At 46.1% G+C, this 26877-nt stretch overlaps 2 pseudogenes; one reads left to right on the forward strand and one right to left on the reverse strand.

Annotated features, from left to right (window-relative positions):
* Window positions 1–1148: 1148 nt before the first annotated feature.
* LOC148120632 (U3 small nucleolar RNA-associated protein 18 homolog pseudogene) lies at window positions 1149–5542 on the forward strand (annotated as a pseudogene).
* Window positions 5250–26877, reverse strand: LOC148120633 (golgin subfamily B member 1-like; annotated as a pseudogene).

Below are 26877 nucleotides of genomic sequence, written 5' to 3' on the forward strand. Positions count from 1 at the left end.
ATTTTGTGTCCCTGATAGACCATACCAAAGTCTTCATCTTCTGTGGGACTCCTTTAGCTTAGTGCCCAGGGCCAGCCTGCCCTTAGAGTGGGATGTGTAGATCATCAATAAAAGCCAGGGCATACTCAGCTGGGCCCGCAGTCCTAGGTGGCCAACCAATCACGTCCCTGAGTGCAGGCCATTTCCTTGTTCCTGTCTTCCCATGCTCATTGTCAACCACTGCTGGCAGACCTGATGGCCTTCAAAGTTCAGCTCCAATTAGCAAGTTCTTCCCTCAACAAGAACAAAGTGCTATGTGGATTTCTCTTCCACACTTTTCTATGCTCCCCAAGTCTCCCGGAGCTCTGAGTACCCACTTTTACCACTGCTTGTTTGAGCTCCTGGCTCCAGCTCTTCAAATCCATACCTGGTGCCCCCACCAGCTGCTGCCGCTTCAGGGCAAGAAACTGAGCAGCGGCTTCAGCTGTTTTCAGGTTTTCTGTCATTTTCTGCCACACTGTCCTCACAGCCACTTCCTGAAGTCTGAGTCAGTTCCTTAAGCTTTAGGTACTTAAAGGGTAAAGTGTTTCTGTGTCTAGTATTTTGAAAAGTTTTTTCAGGTCGTGGGATCGTTATAAAAATGACCAATGACCGCCGAGCCACATCCCTAACAGTTAAGACACTGTAAGACTACAGGAATGCTGTAGGACCACTCTGTGTCCTGCCTAGGACAGTTGCATCTACGATAGTAAAAGAATTCAGACCAAGCCAGGGGGGTGTGGTAGCAAACATCTGTGACCCCAGCACTCAGGTGTAGCCTGGGCTACAACACTGTTGTAAAGGTCTGATCTGAGGGAGGAAAACAAAAACAACATTTGATGTGGGCTGGAGCAATCAAGAGAGGCTTACTGGGAGATTGATCTGTATGCGAATCTTGAAGGGTAAGCCTTAAAAACACCTCTTCATTCCCTATAGCACTTACAATGAGGCTCACACAGAATGTCAAAAGGATAACTCCTGAGAGAGGAGGGAGAAAATTTCCTAGCTTGTTGGGAAACTGTGTGGAGCCTGGGCTCACTGATAGAAGTCTGACTTCACATGAATTTCTCCAAGAAGCAGGAGCTGTGAACTCTGACATACTCCATGCTGTTAAGCTCTGTGGCCCTGACATGCGCAATGGTGCTCCTGGTCAACGACTGCATTTCTCCTCAAACCTGGGGATGAGGCTAGAACGCTGGAGCCTGAAGAAATCGGAGCGGAGAGCCAGTAAGAAGCGTGGGAGGCAAGCCAGATCCAGGAGCTGTGGCACGCTCCCCCAAAGCCGCCGGTTCCTCCCAACGGGCACCGCAGGCCTGGCAGCAGAGGGCAGCCCCTAGTGCGGTCCCCGCCGCCTTGGTGGTGGTGGTGGCGGCGGCGGCGGCGGAGCCAGCTTTGGCAGCGGAACCTCCTGGTGCTCAAGGAAGAACAGCTGGTCTTAGGGGACATCAAGGACTACGAGGTTGCGCTGTTGCTACTGCTGCGGCGGCTGTGGAGCTCGCGGGGTCAACGACAAGGAAGCTCGGATGACTCTGAAGAGGAAGATGAAGCAAAGATAATCTTCCTCCTCAGAAGAAGCCAGTTTGGGTGGATGAAGATATGAAGATGAGGAAATAGTTGACATGATGAACAATTGGTTTCGGAGAGATATAATGAAAAATACCAGCGAAAGTAAACTCTCAAAAGCTTCAAAAGAGACTTAGAGAGCTATTCCTGCATGCCACGGGAGGAGTACCTGATTGGGCACAAGCGGAGAAAATCTGCAGATGAGGAAAGTAAAGAGGATGAAGATGATTTGTTGCAAAGGGCTGGGAATTTCATATCCGCATCCACTTCTCTTCCTGGAGGAATTCTGAAGATGAAGAACTGCCGTCCTGCCAGTGCTGAACGGACTACCACCGCTCAGATCTCATCAGTGAGGCTCCATCCTGGCGCACAGGTGGTGATGCTCTCTGGAGTAGACAATGCTATCTTACTATGTCAGGGAGATGGCAAAACAAACCCGAAAATCCAGAGCATCTATTTGGGAAAGTTTCCAATCTTTAAGGCTTGTTTCAGTGCTAATGGAGAGGAGCTTTTAGCCACAAGTGTGCACAGCAAAGTCCTTTATGTCAATGATATGCTAGCTGGAAAGTTAGTTCCTGTACATCAAGTGAGAGGTTTGAAAGAGAGAATAGTGAAGCGATCTGAAGTCTCTCCAATTCCTGCTCAGAAGCGGCACTGCTGGGTTTTCCCATTTGCTGTCAATAAAGACTAAAGAATTAATCGGTAGCATGAAGATCAATGGGAGAATGGCAGCATCCACATTCTCTTCTGATAGTAAGAGGGTATGTACTCCTGGGAATGGAGAGTTTATGTGTGGGATGTGAATTCGAGGAAGTGCGTTAACAGATTCCTTGATGAAGGCAGTTTCAATGGATTATCATTGCTGCATCAGAGTGGGCTGTATGTGGCTTGTGGCTCTGAGAGTGGAGTGGAAAACATAGTCAAGAGTCTTGCCTTCAACAAACCAACCCAAAGCCAATAAAGGCCATAATAAACCAGGTCATGGGAATCACTTCCTTGACCTTCAACCCCACTACAGAAAACTTCAAGAAAAATGAAAGAAGCTGTCAGATTGGTTCATCTTCCTTCCTGTACAGCATTTTCTAACTTTCCGGTTTTTAAAAGGAGTGCTATTTCTCATGTTCAAACCATGGATTTTTCTCCCAGAGGTGGATACTTTGCCTTGGAGAATGAGCGAGGCAAGGCCATGTTGTACAGGTTGCCCCATTACTCAGATTTCAAAAGATGTTTTTCTGAAATCCAGTTGAACCCACCTCAGTCCATCTTCCCAGAAATTTCCCAGTGTGTGATGATATATGGATAATGACTTGTGGGATCCATGCTTAAAGTTAGTAGCAATGTCTTAATATATAAATTTTATTTGAAAGGAAGAAAAAAGATCTGTGGCCCCTCCCTTCTATCCTCAAGTCAGACATGCTCAGGTGACTTGTTTGGGCCAATGAAACAGACCCTTTCTGAGGGGAAGGCCACTGAGAGTTTGGAGGCCTTTACTGTGGCTGCTTTACAAAAAAATTCCCTAGAGGGACTCCTCTGGCAGCCTGGGGCCCTCAGTGACAAAGAGGCTGCAAAGAAGTCCCAAGATAATCCTAAGAATTTGTTATGGAATCTGACTCAGGCTCTTCTGACCTTGGTGGGCTGTGGAATTGTGACCTGATTGCCCTAGAGATAATAAACTCAGAAAGGGTCCCAGACTGGTTTCTCTAGTCTTGGATTGAAGAGAGCATTTCTACAGTAGAACAGAGCGTTTCTGCAGGAGAACAGAGAGTTTCTACAGAAGAACAGAGAGTTTCTGCAGGAGAACAGAGTGTTTCTACAGAAGAACAGAGAGTTTCTACAGAAGAACAGAGAGTTTCTGCAGGAGAACAGAGCGTTTCTACAGAAGAACAGAAAGCTTCTAAGGTCACTTCCGAATGGATGCTAGACTTGGGACATTTTATTTGTTCTGTTAAGGCTGTTTTAAAGTAGAGATAATGTAGACAGGGGAAATCTTCTAGCTAACCTGGAATTCTAACCCAACAGCAGAATTAGAAGTATCAGAGCAGACATTAGAACACATCATATGGCAATGCAGTTCTCTGGAGAAACCATAGGACTTTAGAGATGACACTGAGAAAACTCATTTCCCCTTTACAGATATCCCACATCCGTCGCTTGAGTGGAGTGTAACATGCAGGAATAGGTTTGAAACCAAAGGGATCGGGCTCGAAATCCACTATACAATGAAATAGCCAGCCAGCTTTTTCCAAGCAGCACCTTCATACAAAAACGTAATTATACCCACCTGACCTGCATGAGCTACGAAACTCCTGCACTGCGTGTCCTAGGAAACAGACTTTGCTGTTGTGCTGTTTTCTCCCGAGACAGAGTCTCGCTATGTAGCACAGGCTGTCTTGAACTTAACTATACGAACAAGACTGACCCCGGACTTATGATCTCCTGTCTCAGCCTTCTGAGTGCTGGAGTTATAGGCAAGTGCCTAACATTTTCCAGTACGCTCTCAGAACAATACACAAGGCTTCGGGGACTTCACGCCGGCAACTCTGCTCCTTTAACTCAGTCTCGGGATGGATTTCTTCCCCCCACCTTGTCTCCTTTGGCTCAAGCAGTTGAGGCTAGAAGGATGCTCACAGTCTTCTGAGGCTGGTCAGTGAGAAGGAAGGATTTTCAGGACTTTATTGTTCCGGGAACCATCCCTCCTCCACTCTCCAGAGTGCAGACACAGGTACGTAACAACTGTGCCGACAGACAGCCTCACACAAATCTTCATTCCGAAAATAACACATTATTTTACAATAGTTCAGGAAAGTCCTTGGGAGGTTGTGACTAAAATGGAATCACTATAGAACATAGAGCTGATTGGTGAGCCCATCAGTCCTTTCTCTTCAGGTGATGAGCACAGAAGGGAAGACATGATGTCGGCAATGAAAAAGCCGGCGGCTAGCAATGGGGGACACGGGCACAGTGGTATCACTCGTGACCACCGCTCTCAGGTCTGGATCAGGTGTTTTGTCTTCTCTTCCCATTGCCTGAGCCCTGTTCGCAGAGCCGGGTGACAATGGCATTGAAGACAGAATAACTCACAACCACGAGCCATAGCTCAGGGTTCTTGAGGCTAGAAGTTGTGATGCTCCGGCTCCCGAGTGGCTTCAGGATCCACCACCCCAATGGAGGGACATCCAGAAAACAGGATGCACCAGGCCTTGCCTTCTAACCTGTCCTCACAGCCACCTCTGTTGTAATGGGAACTTTCCAAGGAGATACGGAAGGGTTGGAGGTGGGAAGGCTGTTCTAAAAACAATTCTGACATTAGAGATGAAGGAATGACAAGTTCTGAGAGCTGTGGTTGAAGGAGAGCTTTATATATGACCTGTGAAACACAGGATGAGGAGGACATGAACCGTCAGGAAGTATATGGTTGCCAGTAGTGGCTCTCGGGACTGGGAATGGCAGGGTGAACGCAGAACCCGCTTCCATCCAGCGCCACTCGGGGTCTGAAACAAACAAAACAACAACAATAAAACAAGGAAGTCAGCTCCACCTGAAGGCTCTTTCTCTTCACCAGTAATTCTGCATCTCAGTCAACTGATCCCATCCTCACAGCAGAGGGGCAGCCCGGGAGAAAGTTTCCTCAGTGGCTGAACACCAATAACACTGCCCATCTCCGTACCTCAGCCCATTCCCACTGCAGAGCTCTCCCTGCGTCCTTCCCTCTTACCCTTGGGCAGCTGCTGGCCGAGATGTCTATCCACACTGACGTCTCCTGAGAGCCACAGGCACCAGTGGTAGGAGTCCGGACCGGATCCCGTTGACTCTGCTCCAGCCTGTGTTGAGAGAAAGATACAACACATGTCCCCTGCATGAGAATCTTCCCAGCCATCCTGGGAAGGTGGCCTAGGGGACTGGCAGCAAAGATTTCTCCCATAGGCCAGGCCCACACAGTAGTAAAGGAACTGCCTATTCAGTCAGGATGCTGGCTTAGGTGCTTCGGCTGGGCAGCTGGTTCGTGTCTCACCCATGGAAGCACGACTAACAGTCAACAGAACTAGAACCCAGTGCCCGTTTGTCTTTATGCCTCATGTTCCCCCCCTCTGTACCACATTTCATTCAGAAACTCAACTCATTTCTTTCCCCTTCCTTCTCCACACCACCCTAGTTTTTTGTTTGTTTTTGAGAACGGGGCTTACTATGTAGCCCAGACTGGATTTGAACTTACGATTCTCCTGGCTCTACTTCCCAAGGCTGGGATTATAGGCCTGCACCATCACACTCGGCATTTTTTTTTCAATTTATAATAGGCAAAGAACTCAAGAAATTCTGTTGGACTCTTAGCATGAGGCTGAGCTGCAGCCACTGCAACTTCTGCAGCCACTGCAGCCACTGCAGCTTTCTGCTCTGATTTCTGCTGATGTGCTCATTACTTAATTTTGGAAATTCTCCATTTAAGGAGAAGCTGCCATTACTCAATGACCTCTGTGAACAACAGGGCAAGGCGTGTCTCGTCACACATTTGCCTACAGGACAGACGTTTTAATTGGAGCGGGGAGCATGTGAAGCCCCTTTCCTCTTCATGTTTCTTCCCGACACAGGGAATCTCCATCAAATGAACACTTCTCTGTGGGCAGCTCTTTTCCTCAGCGGAGAGGAAATACCTTAATCTGAACCTGGTTGAGGTGGGCCGTATTTTTTTGTTGTTGTTATTGTTGTTGTTTTGTTTTTTGAGACAGGGTTTCTCTATGTACCTAGAAGTCTGTCCTAGAACTTGCTCAGTAGACCAGGCTGGCCTCGAACTCACAGAGATCCACCTGTCTCTGTCTCCCAGGTGCTGGGATTAAAGGTGTGCATCACCAATACCTGGCCTCCATTCTGCTCTCAGTCAGAAGGAAAGTGGGGAGGGGCTAACCTTAGGTTACTGTGGTCCAGACACTGGCTCCAGAGTCATCCTGACTAAGCTGTCTCAAGTGGTCCCAAGCCTCCCCACGGACCAGGTTTCTCATAAGTGGCAGAGAAACGGCCATGAACAAATAGGTCTGAAAGTCTCTGCAAGGCCACTACACAAGCTGCACTGTGTTCCCATAGAGCCTACCCTCAAGGCTACCTAGACGGTGTTGAGGAAAAAAGCTGTATATATGCTGGATGGGAAAGAAGGAAATCTCAACTACGACCTGCTTCCTGGGGAAGGCATTGCAAGAAGGCAGAAACACCCCCAGTGCCATTTATTCTGAGGGAAGAGGCGGCAGACACAGGGACTTGCCCTTACACATAAAATAAGGCACCTGCTGTGTTTCTTTCCACGTAAAGGGGATCCCAGCAACAGAACGCTTGTGGCCACACTACCTTCTCACACACAGTGATTTCTTGTTTTCTTGATGTGGAATAAGTAATGAGCAGGAGACAGTTGTGTCCTTCCAATCACACTTGGAGTAGAGTGCTCACAATATCACACACATCCATGCCCTCCTAGCTGGGCAAAAGCCGGTGACTGGCAAAGAGAAGTTCAGGGTTAGGTAGTGCATTTGCCAATAAATCAAGCCACACTCCTTCTTAAGTGGTCTTCTATTTTCCCTTAGGTTACAATCTTTAAAATTTCAATTGACCTAGCTAGGTGCGGTGACATACACTTTTAATCACAGCACTTGGGAGGCAGAGGCAGGTGGATTTCTGTGACTTCAAGGTCAGCCTGGTCTACAAAGCAAGTTTCAGGCCAGCCAGAGCTACTCAGAAAGACCTTGTCTCAAAAACAAACAAAATCTGGAAATCAGACAGGTGATGAGAATGCGTTTATTTGGCCCTCTAAAGACTCTGACACTGGGGTCGTGGAGATGGCTCAGTGGGGAAGAGCGCTTGCTTTGCAAGCATGAGAATCTGCAGTCCCACCCCCGGCAGCCATGTGAGAGCTGGCCTGCGTGTGTACACCTGCGATCCCCAGGGCTAGGGAGAAGACAGAGGCAGGAGAATGGCTAACGACCCGCTGGTCACTGGCAGAGAGACTCTCTCTCAGGGGACTATGTTAGAAAGGGATACAACAAGACACCTAACATTGTCCTCTGACCTTGCCCCCTGCCCCCAACATGGCACACACACAAGAACCCAACATGGACCTCACATAATTACTGCTGGGATGAAGTAAGACACCATATATAAGCTTCCTTGTGTAACATGGATGGGAAACATATTTCTAACCCCTACGAGCTACTGCCCTGGAAAGCACAGGTTTCCGAAACCCCACAAGTACCCTGCTTCTTGGTGATGACTCTCAAGTTGCACTAGGACCGCGTCAAATCAAGGGGAGATGAAGATCTTAACTCACCCTGAGCCTGGTCGCAGATGCCAGGAGCAAGGTCAGGGAAGAAGTGAGCAGAAAGCTCCCCCCACACCTTACCTTCTGATCTGCTCCTCGGCCAAGGAGAGTGCGATCTCAATGGCCAGTCTTTGCTCTCTCTCGCTCTTCTTTCAGCAGCTTCTTTAACTCACTCACTTGGTTCATGCTGCAGAGCTGCTGCTGGGCTTCAGCCGATCTGGAGGGGAAAAGGCAGGCAAAGGGCATCACTGGACGTAGGGCACAATCTCGAATACATCGTCACAAGGCTGGAGGCATTTCCCCAAACGGGAAAGCTAAACTAACATAGAAGTCCAGCTGCAGAACAATTAAAGCAGAAAATACCCATGGGGAGATGCGAGCCCATCAGTGCAGCTGCAATTCCAGCATCTGTAGGGCTGCGTGTGTGCACTTGTGTTACAAGCACGGTGCACTTCTTGCACAACATCTGTTAGGAGCTGTTGCATTCAATCTTTACATCACTCTTTGACGGTAGTCAGATTAGCACACACTAAGAGCATATGGTGACCTCTACTCCACCAAGATTACAACCCAATTTCCTTAAAATAGCATACACTGGTCACACACAACAATAGGCTTCATTACGATGTTTTCACACACGTAGATAATATATTTTGTCATATTCAAGCATCACCCTCTCTTGTCTACCCCCAATTTCTTTGCACACAGTGTATGATGGAGGGTGAATCCTGCTCCTGTACCTTGGCTGTGGCTCCCCTGTGGTCTCCGGATTCCTCTATCTCTTTGGATTCATCTCCTGGGGTGCTCCTGGAATAGCTACATTTGGTGGCCCCTAGAAAAAAACAACAGTGGAGCAGCTGTGATGGAAGCTCTTCAGACACCATGTGCGTGCAAACTGAGAGCCTTCCACTGTGTAGGGAAGCGTCAGCCCCTAGCTATCACTCTGAGCACTTCCCGCCACTGCCTTACTGCCTGCAGCTCCTGCACCTGCTTCTCCAGGACAGCACAGTGCTTGAAGAGGTCGCTGGAGTGGTGCTGGCTCTCGCAGAGACTCTGGCTGGCATCGCTGAGCTGGCCTGAGGCACCGGGCCTGAACTTGCCGGACCTACCTTAGAGTCCTACCGCGGTCTTCGTCTTCTGCTTCTGCTTCTTCTTTTTTTTTTTTTTTAAAGATTTATTTATTTATTAGGTACACAGTGTTCAGCCTCCATGTGTCCCTGCAGGCCAGAAGAGGGCACCAGATCTCATTACAGATGGTTGTGAGCCACCATGTGGTTGCTGGGAATTGAACTCAGGACCTCCGGAAGAGCAGTCAGTGCTCTTAACCTCTGAGCCTTCTCTCCAGCACCCCCCTCCGCGGTCTGCTTCTTCAAAGGGAAAAATACCTAAGTGTTTCAGCCACGAAAGGAAACTAATTCTGGAAGAATAGCAGGAAACTGGTTTATTTTTACTGGTTCCAAGGTCTATGAACTGAACAACGATTAAAGAGAACCCCTAACAAAAATTCCAGTAGGACAGGCTATTCCAGGAATTTAAGCAGAGGGCTGAGGAATGTAAGGTTGTGTCCATGCTTAAATTACTGATGAATAACAAGTCCTAGAACTCAGTATAGGCAGAGCGCAAGTCCACACTTAAAAATGTGTGTAATAGTATTACTGGGTGGACATTTTTCCAAGAGAGCAGACAGAAGTCAAATGTGTCTATGTGTACTTGAGAAGCAGAAGTGGGAGCCTAGATGCTCATCGAGTGGAAACAGTACTCCAACCTTTCCTCTAGGAAAGGCTGTTACTGAAGAAAAGGGTGTGAATTTTGGGGAAGCTAAGCTTATTTGAGGGTGGCAGGCCGAGTACAATAGGAACTCCAGGATGAGGACTAACACCATGCTCTCCCACCACAGGAAAAGCGTTCCTAGCTAGAATGAACAGCCCAGGGCACACCAAACACAAGTAAACACAAGCAAAACAAATCTCCCCAGTATTTAAAATTATCTTCTCATTTTGTCCCTAGTAAATCTAGAAACAGAGGGCAGACCCATAAACTTGCTGGAAGCGAAGGCTTATGAACTACAAAGACAAATAGTCGATCACTCACCAGCCACTCGTAACCCGTCTTGGGTGTCTGCATTCTGTCTAGGTTTCTGGGGTTAGGAGCAGGCCTAGGACCCAGGGGCACGGCCCTCCCAGTGTCCATGGAGTCTCACTGGAGCACCCACTGCTCACGGGAGCCGCTGCTGTGGAGCTGCCACTACAGAGGGTGCAGCGCACAGACTACTTAGGCTCCTCAGGTTCTCCCTCCACTCACAGGCTAACTGAATTCAGTCCTCTAAGGCTAGACTAACACTATACCATTAGTCATGTTTTAAGGTTTCTAACACATTCCTACACTGCACAGAGACATTTAGCTAAGCCAGCAGAACTGTGTAGAACACCTTAGCATTCAGCAAAGGAGCGAGGGCAGACAGGGTTAGAAAGAAACACGTGTGACGGCCCCTCAGTTTTGTCTCACTCAGGTGAGAAGCTGGGACCTATGGGGAGTGAGACTAAGCTCACAAGACTTGAGGTTTTATGTGTGTCCTCGGTGCCTTCCATATGGCCAGATTCTCAACAGGCAAATGACAATTACTTGTTAACTAGTGGATGAGCAAGGCTAGGGAGGTGCCTTTCTCATAGTCAGATTCTAAAGAGAACTATTTCTTATCTAGAGTGACAGTGGCCTACAGCAATATGTTCATACTGCAAACGGCTCCACTTAGTTCTAAGGTAGGTACCTGTGATTGGAAGAGGAATGACGAACTTGTGGGGGTGTGGGACATCCTGGTACTCTATCTTGACTGCTTGTTACACATCTCTTTGTGAACATGTAGCCTGCTGTGTCAATGATCTGTTACCTTTATGTGTTAACTGTTGTAGAATATTACTTTAAGGTGTGTGACTTTTGTTTATGTTGCATTTGTTTAACTCCGGGAAACTGTGATTCTTGGCCTGTCTAAAACACCTGATGGTCTAATAAAGAGCTGAATGGCCAATAGCAAGGCAGAAGAAAGGACAGGCAGGGCTGGCAGGCAGAGAGAATACATAGAAGGAGAAATCTGGAGGGAGGAGCAAGAGAGAATAAGGAGAGGAGGACGGCAGAGGCCATGCCCCCCAGCTACACAGCAAGACACGGAGTAAGAGTGAATGTAAGGTAGACAGAAGTAAGAACAGGAAAAAGTCCAGAGGCAAAGGTAGTCAGAATAATTTCAGTTAAAGAAAAGCTGGATAGAAACAAGTCAAGATAAGGTTGGGCTTTTATAAGTAATAATAAGCCTCCATGTGCGTATTTATTTGGGAGCTGGATGGTGGGCCCCCAAAAGAGCTAAGCATAAAAAGAGTAAAAGACAACCAATTACATTTTACTTCGATAAAACATTTAAAATTTTCAGCTGTTATCATCTACCAAAATAATTTACTTCATCATCTATAAACAGCTGTTTCTGTTTAAAATGCTGTCATAGGAGGAGAAACCTCAGCAGAGCCCCGGACCAGCATTTAGAGAGGAACAAGAGCTGAGGTGTGACCAGGAGGAGTCACTGGGTCTTCACAGCCACAGAGCTACAAAGGTCAGAACTTCTGTAATAGGTAGGTGAGAGGAGACCCCTCCCCACCAAACAAAACTAAGCCATTTAGTTCATCAGTTCATTTGGATCCAAAGCGAACGGAGTCTCTGACATTCTAGTGATGGTTGAATTTATCATCTAATGAGTACCTTCTATGTGTGGTAAACACATGAGTCACACACATGACCACTGACTTTAGAATGACTGCAATCTTGAGCAAGTGGGCTTTTCTCCTCAGCTGGGAAAACTGTCTCCTGATTTTTATGATTTTGAATCACAATGTTATTAGTATTTGTGTGTGTGTGTGTGTGTGTGCATGTGTGTAATACATGTTCATTCTACAGCATACATGTAGAGAACAGAGAAGAGCGCTTAGGAGCTGATTCCATCTTTCCACTGTGGGATCCAGAGATGAAACGGAAGTCATCGGATTGCGAGGTGAGCACTCCCCCCACCCCAGCAGCCTCAACAGCCCGTGTTCCGTGACTTCCTGTGAGAAGATGCACGCACCGACCCCACACTTTGCAGATATCCGAGGGCGTTCACAACTCTTCTCACAGACCCCTGGACTCACTAACCACTAACCTCATGAATGACGTTTAAGTTTGGCAGACACTACCTATCTAGGTTTCTCTGAAGAGGGCAGGACTGGGAGGAGCCATTGAGAACACCTGGACCGGTCAGAGCAGCAGGAAGACAGTGACTCGTGGAGATGCTGAAACATTACAACACGTGATAAGATGGGGTGAAGTTTCTGCATGGATTTTCCCCAAGTCTCTCTCAAAGACCGGCCAAGGGCGAGGGGAACGTGGCCCGTGTCCTCTGCTCTGGAATAAACACTTGCTCTTATAACTTCTAAGTTCTGCTGGAGCTGGTGCCTGTGCTGAATCTTACCTCCAGGAGGAGAAAAAAAGAAACTGAATTTCAGTCTAGCACAAAACAAGTTCCTTGCTGTTCAACTGCTCAATTCTTAATTCCTTCTGGTGAATTTCCTTTAAGCTGTTACTAAGCTGAGCCCTGAGAAATTGTGTCTCATAAACAAGGTTTTGTGACCCATCGATGGAGACTGTTGTTTCTGGGGATGCCTGCCAGGAAACAAACATCCCTGGCATTGTCTCCTAAGACTGTTCATACTCAGCTCCTCCCCCTAGAAGAACTCATGCCCACTGTAGAAGAAGTCAGAGGAGTCTTGCCTTATAGTTGCCGACGGGCAGTTGGTTATAGGAGGAGGATGCTGTTGTGGATTGTGGCCCCCTGAGCAAACTACATGGATCTCCTCACCTGTCTCTGGTACTGTGCGGAGAGAATCTGGGTTTGGGAGGAAGACCTCAGAAGACTCTGCAGATGCCTGAGCTGCTGATCTTTGTCTGCGATGGCCATAATGTACTGCTCCTTCATCTGCTTCTCACGAAGTTCCCAGGTGTTCTTTTCCAGTCTACGGCATGAAAAAAATGGCTCAAATACTCTTGGTGCAAAGAAGAAAAATCCCATATTCCAAACATTCTTATGCAATGTTATCTATGTAGCAAAACTAATACATATCAGAGTAAAATTTATTTTACAAGTGGAAGCACCCAGTAAGGTGGTGAGAGCAGGCTGTGACTGGACTGGAGGAGGAACTCGTATTGGCAGGACTGGAGGACCTTCATAGAAAAGTCACCATTCGATTTGGATCCTGAACAAAGAGCTAGGTTTCCAAATGGGAAATGCAATTCAAAATTGGCAGGAAAACTCACCAGAATGAATGCAGAGTGATGTCCAGAACGGCAGGAGTCGGTGTGTACAACAGTATGTACGGAATGTGGATGGCGAGACCATGTAGTCAGTGTATACAACAACACATTATTGCATATATTAGGTATGAGAACTGAGCAAATGTCAGTCTTGCCAAGTTCCTTCAATAAACTAGGAATAAGCTAGTTATTCCTTAGGACTATTGTAAGATTAAATGAGACACCACACATCATTCATCAAATACAAAGCCTGGCACATGTTAAATATCAAATGATAAGCATTAGTTGTTATTTTATTTCCTTATTTTCCTGAATTTGGTAAAGAGTGGAGCTTCTCATGAACACCAGCTATTTTTTTGTTATGCATAAAAGCAGCTGGGTGTGACATGTATCATGTCACATAGGATGCTTTCTCTGGAGGAAACTAAATGAAGTGTACATACATGCTCTCTCACTGCTTCCACAGTATTCTATAAAGCAGCAACTATTTCAAAATAAAATGTTGAAAGACAATGATAATAAAGGGTCAAAATGCAGATGCAGAAATAGTTTTACCTGAGCTGATGTAGCTCATGTTGCCAGGCCAGGCTTTCCCGCCTAAGTTCCTCCTCCATCATCTGCACGGATCTTGTCTGCTCTCGATACTCCTGGAGCTGAGCCTTCAGTGGCCGTAGCTCAGTGACCTCCTGATTCCTCAGTAAGTACCTGCTGCAGGGTCTTCAGTTCATTCTGCTTTAACCAGAGGGAGCACAGGGTGACTTCCCATTCCTTACTGACCAGTCGCTCTTACCACACAGGCACCAGACCGTGAGCACCTTCCCACAGTCCACAGACAGCCAAGGAGCTGCCTAACCATCTCTTCCACTTCCACCCCATAGCCCCACCTCTAAGGTCCGAAGCTCCGACTTTGACCTGAGACAGACTTAAAGGACCTACAGGTTATTATGGCCGGGGAATGTAAAGAGTGGCTTCCCGCTTACACATGTGCCCGCCATGAGCTCCTGTATTCATACATGAACACCAGCCATTTTCTTTGTTGCTGCTGTTTACTTGTTTATCTTGTCCTTGTTTCTCACTTCTCGGGCAGGACTCAGGCACACAGGCAAGTGCTCTACCACCAAGCCACATCCCAGCTGGACTCCAGCCTTAACTCAAGCTGAGCCGATGCCCACTATTATAAAGAAGGTGCACACCCTATGGTTAAGGACACTTTGACTCTAGAATTGGATACCCTGTTTCTTGGATGAGAGTTAATCTAAGTCTTTGTTTCCCTCACCTATTAAATGAAGATAATTCAGCAATTTTCCTCATACAAACATGAGAATTAAATAAGTAAACAATGTGTCTCACACACAAGGTTTCTGAATATTAGGATGGACTCGCCTTTAGCAAAACTGCGATCTATTTTAAAACTCTTTCCCAATACCCACTAAGAGCTTGATCCAGAAATGACGTCAGGACACCTGGGGAAGACAACAGCCTTCAACCACACCTTTCACCACTCACAAACGTTAATGCTGTCGTACCAGTAGCTGTTTAGATTAGAAAGCACCAAACACAAGAGCGGGAGACAACAAAGGACAAAAGCAGCCCACCCTTGAGACCGAGAAGCAGATGACACATTAGCAGGGGAATGAGAGACACAGGCTGAGAGACAGGCGAGAATGCTGGCAACCAGAACGTCATAGCAACAATAAAGAATTGCCAAGAGAAACTCACCAAAAGAAGCAGCCAGTCAGGTGTGGAGGCACACACCTGTAACCCTGGCCTTTGCGAGACTGGTGCAGGAAGATGTGAATTTGTGAGCAGCCTGGACCACACTGAACCCTCTAGGCAAGCTTCAGCTATATAATAAGACCCCGTCTCAATCACAAGACAGTGAATGGAGAGCAAGTTCAGCAGTTAAGAGCCCTCACTGCTCTTCCAGAGGACCCTAGTTCAATTCCCATGGTGGGCATTTCAAAATTGCCTGCAATTCCAGCGCCCTCTCCTGGCCTCCCCAGGCACCTGCACATGTCATACACTCAGATGAATTAAACAACAACAAAGCAAAACACCACCATCCTTGGAAAGGGAAGTTAGAAAATTTACCCATGAAACAAGAAAAAAAAATACACAAAAAATGAGAAAAAAAAATTTCTTTCAAATTAAGAAGCAGGGCTGGAGAGATGGCTCAGTGGTTAAGAGTACTGTCTGTTCTTTCAGAGGAACTCGGCTGGGTTCAATTCTAGCACCCACATGATGGTAACAATTGTTAACCACAGTCTGAGGACATCCAAGACCACCAGGTATGCATGTGGTACACAGACACATATGCAGACAAAATAACTAACAACAACAAGAACAAAGAACACCAACAACAAGGTGAGAAAACAAAATTATCAAATGGGGTCAAAAGATAACGCCGAGAGCTGGTGAGAGGCCTCATGGCATGGGTACTTGTGTGCAGGCAACGCGAGACAAACGGGATGAAAAGCACTTTGGAAATAAGAAGGCAAAACAGAAGCAAGCAACTGGGAAGTGTGGCAGGAGAATCTGAGATCTGGCGTGGCCCCCAAAAGGAAGCAACAAAGAATACATTCTCGCCAACAAGATGGTGATGTGGGTAGAAGGTCCTCGCGGCCATCACTGTGTGCTGAAGAGCTGGGTCTGATGGCCTGCAGGCTAAAGATCAAGTAAAGGGCTGAAAAAATGAGGACAAATCATCAGGTCTTGAGTGGCCGGTCAAGGGAGGGACCCTAAGCTTCTTCCAGACAATCGTGTACCTTTTAAAGTTTCCCGAGCCGGCACTTATACGAATGGAAGAGTTTGAGAATGACTTGGACACAAGCACGTTTATCGTCTACTGGAGAGGTTACGTGATGGATGCACTGTTGTCAGAGCTGCTGAAGGTAAAGAAGCTTCTCGTGGGTGTGGAAGGTGAGAGGATGGACATTTGAGGCATATTCAGAACAGAATAAAATACCTTGCTGGTTAGGTGATAAAAAACCAGAGTGACAGCTTCAAGAAACACTATCACTGCACGTTACAGAAGCAGAGGAATGGCTTCTTAAGAGACTTGTCTCATTAATATTCAGGGGACAGAAAGTGTGCAAGTAAGGCCGAAAGAACAAGACAGTGCCCAGGGTTTCCAATGCATAAACTCAGGGTGCACGGTCCCCAGATGAAGCAGAGCTGACTTGGAATCGGCTGGAACCACCCAGGACAAGGATTCTGACTTAGAACAGAGTGAATCCCAGCATGGCATACGCTTCTGCTTTCAGGCATAAACATGTATAAGCACATGCATATTCATGTGGGTGCAGGCATATGTGTATAAGGGCCTGTGTCAGCCTGGGGGCCAGGGGACAACTTTGGGTCTATTCCTCTGGTGCCATCCAGCTTTCCCTCCAATTGTGTGTATGTTCAAGTGAGTGTGTATACATGTTGTAGGACATCAGTTTTCAACTGAGGGTCACATGTCGAATATCCTGCATATCAGATATTTACATTATGATTCATAACTTTAGCAAATTACAGCTATAAAATAGCAGTGAAATAATTTTATGGTTGGGGGTCACCACAACATGAGGAGCTGGGGAGCTGTATTAAAGAGATGCATCATTAGGAGGGTTGGGGAGCAGTGGAGCAGGTGGTCCAGGCACATGCAGACCAAAGACTGGCATCAGGTGCTTTCTTCTGTTTCTCTTCACTTTATATTTGAGGCAGAGTCTGTTACTTCTTCACTGAACCTGGAGGTCACCAATGTGGCTTGGCTCGCTGACCAGTGGGCTTTAGGGACCTGCCTCTCTCTCTGAAGCACGGGATCACAGATAGGTTGACTACACTTGGCTTTTTTTATGGTGTGTGCTGAGCATCCAAACATATGCTTGGGTAGCAAGCACTTCCTTGTTTGTTTGTTTGTTTTTGAGAAAGTCCCTCACTGGCCTGGCGCTTGTCTGCACAGGCTCGGCTGGCTGGCCAGGAAGCCTCAAAGTCCACCATGTATGGCCTTTTAATAAGGGGTCTGTGAATCAGACTCAGGTACAAGACAGGCTACCTCTCCAACCTCCTTTCTCCACTTCTGGAAAAAATTAATTAAAAGTCAGAAGAAACAGAACAGAACAGGCATGGCGTTGTGTATCTGCAGTCATATCTACTTAGGCAGCTGAGGAAGGAGGATCCTGAGTTCCAACATCAACATGGGTAGTTTAGCATAATAAATGACAATAATAAAAAGATAACAGTAAACCTGAGTTAGGGATATAGCTCAGTGGTAAAGGATATGCAAATTCAGTTTGCCTTGGGATCAATTCCAGTAATAGAAAGGAAAGATAGGAAGAAGGAAGGAAGGAAGAAATGGACAATAGTTCATTTGCAAACAATCATTAATTGAATAGTGATTTTAAATAAGTGATTTTGAGAGTCTCACTACACAGCCCGGCCTTGCCTTGAACTCACACCGGTCTCCTGAGTGCCGCAGTTACAGGCATTGTTGCTTTCATGCCTAGCAACACTTATTTAAGAAATCCCTTTAGCTTTGAACAACACTTCTAAGACAAGGTAGGTTCTTACTCCTCTGACCTAGCAGATGGCCAAGGGCTCAGCTGCCACCGTGAACAGATACCGAGCGGCCCGGTGCTTCCTTCCAGGGAACCTGCCTGCAGTTCTGGAACCATGTACAGGCAGTACAAATCTGCTTGCACCTATACAACCAATGCAGAGTCTGTGCAAAGAAAAGCCAAGTTTGAAAACAGCGACAGTGTGTCGGTTTCTCTTAAAACCAAAACCATCTGGGGCATGTGCAGCAACGATGGTGATTTTTACACACAGATGCTACAAAGAAGAACAGTCATCCTTTTCTATGGGAATAAAAATCAATTTTAAGAACGGCTCCAAACTTCTCAAACACAGATCTGAAATACACACTTACTAGTCGATCTCTGTCATTCTGGAGTGAAGACATGACTTTTTTCAAGCTCGCAGTGGTGGCCAGGGGAAAGGCGCCTAGGGTTCCTTCTTCCTGCAAGGCTGCCACCTGTCTCTTCAGACTCTCAAGCTCTGTAGACAAGCCTCGTTTTTCCCCTTGGAGGGCATCTGAGGACCGTTGTAGGCTTTGCCTAGCTTCTTCCGACCCCTTCAGCTTCTCCTCTAGTTTTGCACGTTCGTTTTCCAGCTCCAGCTCCTTAGTTTGCTGCAGCTGAGCCTCAAGGAGTCGCTTTTGCTGACAGTCCTTTATGGGTATCACTTCGTTCAGGTCTTGCCTGTACTGGATCAGTTCGGCATCCAGTTTGGCATTCTCGGAACTGAGGTCATCCATATGATTTCTCAGCCCTCGAATTTATTATTCTCAGCAGCAGCTTCTTGGATGAGCTGGTCTTTTTCAACGATTAGAGAGAGATGTCGCTCTTCCAGCCGCTGGGAGTCACTCAGGATGTGGTCTCGGTCACCCTGGGGCGAGGACATGGACTTCACAAAGGACTGCAGCTGCGCCTTCTGCTCAAGGCTCTCTTTCTTGATGCTTCCCAGTGTTTCCATGAGCTGACTGGTTTTCTCAACAGCCTTCTTGTTTTCCTCTTCTAAGGCGACATTCTCCTCTTCCTTCTGGGACAAGAGATTTTCTAGTGTTTGGATCTCTTTATTGTGTTGCTGCTGCAGCCTCCTCCTTGCCAGAAACCTGCTGCTCGTTCACACTGATTTTGTCCTGCATCAGTCTCGAATTATTCGTAATTGAATTTCCAATTCTGAATATCAGCTTTTTGCTGTTTTATAATTCCTTCCAAATTTTCCTTATTTTCTTTACATTTTTCTAACGATTCATTTAAGTCAGTTGACTGGTCTTTGAGACTCTTAAGTTATGACTCCAATTTAGCTAATTCATTCATAGAATTGTGATACAGTTGCCGAGTCTCTTCTAATTGGGACATAAGCTCTTTGTTTTCCCCCTGCAGGGTATCACAAACTTCCTGTTGATGTTGGAGCTCTGTCTGTCCCAGATTTCCTTGTCATGGTCAAGTCCATGAGAAGGGGTTGGGGGAGAGAAGGAGGGAGAAAGAGGAGGAGAGAGCTAACTATATGACATACAGCTAACTGATCTACAAATCAGTCAACATTCATTATTGAAGGTTTTAATAGAGATCTTAGTTCTCTGCAGCTATACACGTATGTTAACATGATCCCCCACACAGAAAAATAGCATACAGCTACGTGGCAGAGATTTGAATCATGAAACTACGATCAGTTTGAGACACTGAGAAGGAACTCAGCCCCAGCCCCACTGTTTTGTTCTGCCTTGCTCCAGACAAGTCAGTGGTGGGCTTCTGTACAGCTGCAAGCCTGGCAAAAGCAGCAGTGAGGAAACAAAAGGGGAGGAGTCCTGAGGGCGGGGCACTGTCAGTTCCCGAACTCGAAAGGCGATCTTTAAGAGTGTGAGGATGGTATTTCTAACTGGCATACAGAGCGGAGCTGATGCCAACTGTGGTGGAGAGGACCAGACCACTTAGGACAGCAGAGCAATCCTTTGGGAGTAAGCTGGTGCAAATCTCGACAGTCGGCAGGTTGTCAAGAATCCAGATATAAAAATGAAGAGAAACTTAGGTCATCTCAACAGAGATATGGAGAGAGGGGATATATCAGTGGTTTTATATTAATGATTTTATGTTAATACAAATTACAACAAATCACAAAATTGACAAAAATGTCAGAAGGGAAAGAGGATATACATTCTAAGGGAATTTAAAACATAAATTGCTTCTGTAATTCTAATGAAATAAAAACAGCTTAAAGACTTTGCCTTCACAATTATCTCTGGAGGGAAAAAAGGCGTATGCTCACTTGGCGATCCTGATCTTCAATTCTTCTGCACAGGTGGTCACTTGCTGCAGCTGATCCTTTAGAGCCATGCAGTTCTCCTCTTTTACTCTGATCTCTTCTTTGGTTTGAATGGCATCAGCAAACTTGAGTTCCCATTTCTTGGCTTCCTCGATCACCCTGCCACGGTCATCCTGGAGGGACGACGCGCTCTTAGTAAAGGCTGCAAGCTGAGCTCTCGGTCTTTTTCTTCTTCTGCCATCTCTTCAGCTTGGAAACTCGGGAAAGTTCTTGTTGAATCTGCTGGTTTAAGGTGTTTGTCTTGGTAACTTCTTCCTCACGTAGTTTTAGTTCGTCATCCTTTGCCGATATTTGACTCAGGAGGGCATTTTTCTCATTTTCTAGTGTCTGGCTCACTGTCACTCTGTTTCTCCATCTCCAACTCAGTGATTCTTTCCCTGAGTTGCTCAAGCTGCTGGAGGTGGTTACTGATGCCATCGTGGGAGCCGAGAGTCTCACTAGTGCTGGGCTTGGTGCTGTTTGCTGAAAGAAGACCGTCCGAACCTTCAAGTTTAACGCTCACACTCTGAATATCTTGCTCTTGCAATTTGCCTGCCAGAGCTTGTGTTTCTTCTTCAGTGATGGCATCCTTTTGTTCATGGAATTTCTCAGTGGCCTCGACAGTTTCAGTATACTCTCTTCTGCTTGAAGCTTCAGATCTTCACTCAGAAGGTTTTTCTCTGCCATCAAAGCCGCAAACTCCTTAGAAAGGGTTCTATACTCTAATTTTATCCTTTCCAGTTCTTCCTCAAGCTGGGATTCGAAGAAAGAAGAGCATCCATGCTTTCCTGGGCTCCTCCTAGAGGCTGAGCCTCTGCTCTAAGCTGGTCATTTTCTTCCTCCAGCTCGAGGATCTTCTGTTGTTTAGATTTAGCAAACATTCTCATCTTTTCTTTCATCTCTTCCATTTTCTCTTCCGCATCCTGCAGCTGCTTTTCCATCTCCCCTTTGTCCATCTCTGTGCTCCGTAACTTCCCGTGCAGTTCTTGCTTCTCTTGCCTCACGCCTGCCACCACGTGCTGGATCCTCTCCACTTCGCTGCTCGTGTTCTCGTAGGACTGCAGAAGAACATCATACTCCTTCTGCAGCTCCCTGTGCTTCTCTTGCCATTCGGCGCTCTCTGCAATGTTAGAGCACCTCAGAGATTCAAGTTCCTGCATCAGTTTTTCCTTTTCTTCGGTAAGTTCCTCCACAGCTAGCTTCAGGCTTTCACAAGAGGCACGGAGGCTCTGGTTTTCCAGTAAAGACTTGTCCATGAAGAAAGGTTGTCTCTTTCTTCTTGAAGAAGGGCTAACTTTCCCAGGACTGCATCTTTCTCTTTATTTTGAACAGAAGCCAGGCTTTTCACATCTGCGAGAGACTTGGTCAGGTGTGCCACAGCATCTGTAGCTGAAGACAATTCCTCTTGCAGATTCTTTCGGGAGATGAGAGCCGCCTGCAGTGTCTTCCGTATCTGCTGCTTTGCCTTAGCCCTCTTCTGACCTCTGCTTCAGCTCACAAAATTCCACCTGTACCTGCTTCAGCCTCTCCTCGTGCTCCTTAGCCTGCATTTCTAGCTGTGTGTGCAGGGCCCTGATTGAATGCTCCTGCTCCATCATCTCTGCCTGGACTTTGATGAGGGTCTGTTCTCTCTCACTAAGCTGTCCAGACAGGTAGCTGACCTCTTCTTCCTTCTGCTGCAGGTGCTTTTGCAGTTCATCTAGTTCAGGCTGCAATGCTTGCAGATGTTCCAGGCCAGCAAGTCTGAGTTGGCTGCTTTCCAATTCCTGCTGCAGGCTTTCCGCGTGGGCCTCGGCTTCACAAGAGGCTGCCTTCGACTTCTGGATTTCTAAACCCTATTTACGTGTCTGTTCTTGTAACAGAAATACTTCTGATTTTTGGATCAGCTCACTTGCTGTAGAACTAATTTTCATTCTCAGCACTTCTTTCTCAACCTCCATTTCTTTCAGCTGGGCCTTAATCTGGGCAACAGAAATGGTATAACATTCTCACGTTATACTTGTGATTTATACATTTAATGCTTTATAAATTTTATCTCAAGAGAAAAAGGATTGTTCAACTAGTGTACCTCAGCTACTAACAAATATTTAGTTCTGAAACATTTGGGAATACATAAAACATTAAGATGATCTGGTGGACAGAGGCAGACCGAAGGGTAGTTACTGAAGCAGATACGGACAATACAGTGTTACGATACAATCTAGAGTATAGCACAGCTCCTGCCTATGCGACCAGCTGGGAAAGGTCTCAGTAAACACTTTCTCATGGCTCACAGTAGTGTCCAGGGACCTTGTCTTAACAGCTCTGTCAGTGTAGGAGGGCATCATCTCACAACAGAGGTGGATGAACACCCTCACTGCAGTTGTGTACCAGCCTGGTCCATTAAGATCCAGACTCCCTTTGTTCTGACACTTATACTCACTAAGAGCCTTGGGGTGATTATAATCTAGTTTTCCACAGAGACAGCTGGAGAAGGAGAAAGGAATATACCGGCTATCCAGCCATTTGGCAAACACACTTGTTTATTGTTAATGTATTTACTGGAAGTATTATGGTTTCCCTAATAGACTTGTAAGTTTGTTTAGGCTGACTTGTGTACCCTAAACCTGAACAAATCTTAGGAAAAAACAAAGCTGATCCCACGCTGGGAAAACGAATGTGAAACAGGAGCAATGGTTCACCCAGGATACAGATCTAAGGTACTGGAGTCGGAAGGCTCCTCAGTTATGTGTGTTAGCATCACTCCCTCGCTACTTCTTGTGGGGAAGCTGCTTTCAACCCTCTCAGGATTCCAGTCAAGTAGACTGGATATGACCAGAGGACAAGGGCACAGAGAGACCAAAGGCAGGGAAGAAGCCCAGATCGGCAGCGTGGGTCCACACAGTACAGCAAGACAAAGGAAGAATTATGGCCTTATCCGATTACTTCAACCCAGAAGGAAGCTGACCAAGGAAAACCAAGCAGAGATCATGCAGGAAGCAAAAGAACCACTCAAGACAAACAAGAGGGGGGAGGGACGAGAAAGAAATTCGCCAGAGGCAAAGAGGAAACTGCAGAAAGACTCTAGCCTACAGCCACGAAGGAAAAGTGCACTAAAGACAGAAAATGAAAGCCCGGGGAGGGAGCACGCCTGCTTTACCACCTTTACCACCCTGTCACCACCAGGGGAGCACTGAGCGTTTGCCGAAAAGAATGAACAGATGACACCAATCCTCTGGCCGCTTCAATGTTTTTATGCCTGCTGCCCAACAACCTAAAGTAGAAACCAGCCCTCCCCGGTAGGGAGTTGGGACCACAGACAGTACCTGGTTTCTCTATTCGGCCAGATTCAGCTCCTGCTGCAGCAAGTCTACAGCCTGAGCACGGCCCAACAAGGCTTCTTCATGATCCTCAGGTTTCTTTTGCGTCACCCTCAATTTCTGGAAAGAAATTACAGATAAATAACTACAATTATTTGCCTACCTTCCAAAGTGCCATGTGCACCTGTAAGGCTACGCTTTCGAGTGTGGAAGAAAACGGCTAAGTAGGACACCACACGCCATGGCCCATCCAGCCGGAAGAGACTATCCAAAATGCCTTCTCCAGAGCGTGATAACCAAACCCAAATGCAAGCAAGGCCTTGAATCACAGAGCCTAATATACTTAAGGTAAAATGACACATACTCACGTTCAGAATTACATAGTTCCTGTCCTGTCCCTAAGTAGCAGAGGGAGCAAACATATCTTACCTACAAAAGAGAGCAATCTTTATAGGCAAAACCATTTCTCTTCTGTTTTCAATCACAGGGCAGGCACTTGAAAAATACCTATTGAATCAATCAATCAATATATACAATTTATAGTCTAGTTTTCAAAGTAGTACACTCTGAAATTCCACTTAGTAGTACATTCTGAAAGACTGCTGAGAGCTTGGAACAGGTTTGCACTCAAGAACAAAGAAATGAGCGGCTGGAAAGACTGGCACAATTGGCAAAGTACTCGTGAGGACTTGGGTTCAATCTCCAGAATCCACATAAGAAAAAGCCAGGCCAGGTGAATCCCAGACTGAGGTGGTAGAAACAGGATTCCGGAGGCTTCTTGGCCAGCCAGCTAGCCTAGCCTAAGTGGTGACCTAGGCCAATGAGAGGCCCCACCCCTGAGGGCGAAAGTATCAAGGCGAATGGCTCCAGAGGAAGGAATGACATCCAAAGTTGTCCTCTGGCCACAACACACATGTGCATGTGTGCATGCATACCTGTGTGCATAAACATGTACTTGCACATACATGAACACACATATACAAACACAGATCAATCAAAGTGTCCCTAAAATGCCTTTCCTTACAGGGTTCTATATTCTAAGTACACACAATGTGAGTTAGTACAGGGTAAGCTCAAATACAATGAAGTCAGTTTTCAATGCACCTTAAAAAATACTGATTTAATAAAAGAATATGCCTTCCAAATAATTTTTTAACCTCTTTTTTTTTAAAGTTTTTTAAAAACTTTTTTAAAAAGTTTTTTTAAAAAAAACTTCATCTATTTGAAGTTTTGGATCAGGGGTAGAGCATGAATGGTCGCAGTAAATCCACAAATGAAAAAGAAACCAGCCCATTGCTGACTCCCACATGAGTCCCCAAGAAGTTCCGACCTGATGAGATAAGGAGAAAAGGAAAGTGGACAAGACAAAAACTGATGTGCAATGAAAGACAGGACACCAATAAGAAGCCAAGGAATGCATGGAGGATGTGTGGAGCACAGCGGGGAAGGGCTGTGAGGTCTCGATTAAACGTCTACCAAAGCGAGAGTCATTCCACGGAGGGTGAGCAGCACACCTGCTGCATCTCTGTCTGCACATCTGCCTGGGTCACTAACGGAAGCAGCTCATCTTCATGGAGACGGACCTGGGTTTCAAAGTGGGCGTCTTTCTCCCGGACCACCTGCTGCATGGAACTCAACTGAAGACACAGCCAGAGAAACCAGACCAGGTACGCTCCAGAGTAGCTCACAGACAAGTCTTTCAGCCTGACCTCCAAAGATGGGCACACAGCACTGACGGACAGCGCTTCTCTAAACCTCAGCTCTGAGGGGCAAGGGTGAGAATGTCAGAAGAGCAAGAGGCCCAGCAGTAACTTCTAGACAAGAGAGAAAGCTACTATCAAACTCCAAATCAACTCATATATCACTTTAATTTAAAAAAAGATTCTTCACAGATACTAAAAATGTTATAAATATGGGAGAAGATACTTTTTAATTCTGAAAAGATTAGAAAATTAAACATACAAGTGAAGTTAAATTTCTGTTAACTCCTTCAGTATCAGACTCATGCTCAAAAATGGTCCTGGAACCTCACTCCTGAAAATTATCAGTTCAAGCCTTGAATATTATTCAAAATGCTCTACAAATGGAAATACAAGTTTATTTTATCTTGTATGGTTATCTGTTTGTGTTTTCAGGGGCACCACCTCCCCAGAAAGCCAAGTCCAGCTGTCATTCCTGCAGGCTGTTCTCTTTAATGCATTCTTCTCTGTCTTTCCCAGCTCTTCCCCACAAGAACGTGGCTTGTCTAGAGTGTTTCCTAGCTCTCAGGGTTCCTCTCTGTCTCCCCCACAAGAACGTGGCTTGTCTAGAGTGTTTCCTAGCTCTCGGGGATCTTCTCTGTCTTCCCCCACAAGAACGTGGCTTGTCTAGAGTGTTACCTAGCTCTCAGGGATCTTCTCTGTCTTCCCCATAAGAATGTGGCTTGTCTAGAGTGTTTCCTAGCTCTCAGGGTTCCTCTCTGTCTCCCCAACAAGAACATGTTTTCTCTAGAGTGTTACCTAGCTCTCAGGGTTCCTCTCTGTCTCCCCAACAAGAACATGTTTTCTCTAGAGTGTTACCTAGCTCTCAGGGTTCCTCTCTGTCTCCCCAACAAGAACATGTTTTCTCTAGAGTGTTACCTAGCTCTCAGGGTTCCTCTCTGTCTCCCCAACAAGAACATGTTTTCTCTAGAGTGTTTCCTAGCTCTCAGGGTTCTGTTTAAATCCCATCTTTTTTGTCTGTATAAGTTTCTATAACTACCATGTTCACTAAATACTTTAAAGCTGAGATTACCTTTATCAATTTTATTTTTTGGGATAGCTCTCCCTGTGTATCCAGGGCTAGCCTGGAACTTGCCATGCAGCCAACACTGGTGTTAAACCCATGATCTGTACACCTCAGTCTCCTGCATGCTAGGGCAGTGGCTTGTGTTACCACACTTGGCCTTTGGTATTTTGTTTGGAGTGGCTTGTTCCACAATGGACCTGTTACCATATTCATATGTCTTCATTGCCTTTGTTTTAAGTAAATTAAAAGAATAAAAAATGTGTAACATTTTCCTCTCCTACACTATATATGAAGCATAAAAACTCCAACAGAAGCTAATAGGATAAGATTATCAATTTCTGGGTATATAACTCTGTGCCCAACCATCAGCCATGCCTACATGGAAGACACCTCTGTTATCAATATGTCTGATGGCTAAGATCAGCTGCGTGTTATGTGCAAAGACCTCCAGAAATGAAAATGTGGCATGATACAAAAGCATCCTCGAAGGATAACTATGGGAAACTGAGAAAAACAGAGTTGAGGGTGCCGGCGCAAACAGGCTGGCTCTGGCTTCAGAATGACCATGAAGAAGAACGCTGCATACTAGAGTCATTAGCAAGGAGCCTCATACCCTCTCCACTTCTTTAGTCTATGTTCATTAAGTAACTTTAAGGTTAAGATATATCTTTCTAACAAGATCTTAATCAGAAAAGAATGGAGATAATAATTTGATTTCTCCTGTTTTATCTATCCATTACCTTTGAGTTCAGCCAT

The sequence above is a fragment of the Myodes glareolus genome, chromosome 10 (genome assembly GCF_982192425.1).
Source record: "Myodes glareolus chromosome 10, mMyoGla1.1, whole genome shotgun sequence".
NCBI lineage: Eukaryota > Metazoa > Chordata > Mammalia > Rodentia > Cricetidae > Myodes > Myodes glareolus.